Consider the following 1,230-nt stretch of genomic DNA (forward strand, 5'->3'; position numbering starts at 1 on the left):
CTGGAACTAATTTGTTGTCCTTTGTTTACTTCTAAAATGAGGGAACTTCCTGTGGTGAACAGCACTTGAGCTGTGGTTGAGCTAAATTGCTGCTTTGCTGCTGATTCCCTCGGGAAGGCTTTTTCTGAAGCTCAGGTTTTAATGGATGATTTTATAGGTACTTTTGGGTCTTGTGAGACCCAGTACACCTGGGTTATGTAGAAATTCTGGTCTGGACCTGAGTCTTTTCAGCAAACTGCAGCCCCTGCAGTTCTATATTCCTGACCAGTCTACATCTACACAGAATGTGCCTGTAGAAGGGTATATTCTTAAGAAATAAACTGCAAACACATCCAAAGCTGCTCATCACTGCTAGGACCTATTTTAATATTTGTAGTTAGCACTGACTCATCGAGCATAAACAAACATAGCTCTGTGTAAATCAACATAAGTTCATATACATAAGCTCTATCAGATTTTCTGTTTTAAAACTTGGCTTGTAGATTTACTCAGTGCAGGTGTGGCATCCTGATGAAATTTAGAGTCGAGAGATTGCAGATTAAAATTCAGAAATATATTTCTAATAAAAAGACTCTAGCCAGTTAATTCCAGGCTTGACAAGCCTAGGTTTCCATAGTACTTCCCATCACTTCTGTCTTTTTTTATTAACACTTGACATGGTATTACCCGTGCCGAGATTTTAGTGAAAAAGAGTAAAGATGAAGATATAAAGTGATCTTTCCTCAAGGTTCCTGACTACCTGACCTTCTTTGAGATAAGGCCTTCAGGAGCCTAAGGACAATTTTTTGAATTCACAGAGTAGGCCATAACCTTATATGATATGATTTATAGGAGACCAAAAGCCTTCACTCCTTCCAGGACTCCAACTGCTTTCCTGAATATATTACCACATTGTTCCCTTGGACATATTTTGTGGATCGAGCATTACACCCAGGGAGTTCTTATATGCAAAAATTGTTATCTGACTGGAATAAAGGATTGTGAAAGAATTTTTTTTTTTTAAATTACTGAAGGGAGAAGTAGAGAAAAGTATCAAATTTGGGGAATAGTCAGGAAGCAGCCTGAGGTCAAAGAGGGACTTGGTCAGCATTTACGTTAATGCGGAACCCATAAGTGAATTAGAGGTCTTGAAAATATACTCTATTCCCATTTTGTTTAAGGTTCATTCTTACTTGAGTTCTTAATTAGAACCAGCAAGTAAAGAATGTTGCTATTTCTCCTAGATCTATA

The sequence above is a fragment of the Galeopterus variegatus genome, unplaced genomic scaffold (assembly GCF_000696425.1).
Source record: "Galeopterus variegatus unplaced genomic scaffold, G_variegatus-3.0.2 Scaffold842, whole genome shotgun sequence".
In the NCBI taxonomy this organism is placed as follows: domain Eukaryota; kingdom Metazoa; phylum Chordata; class Mammalia; order Dermoptera; family Cynocephalidae; genus Galeopterus; species Galeopterus variegatus.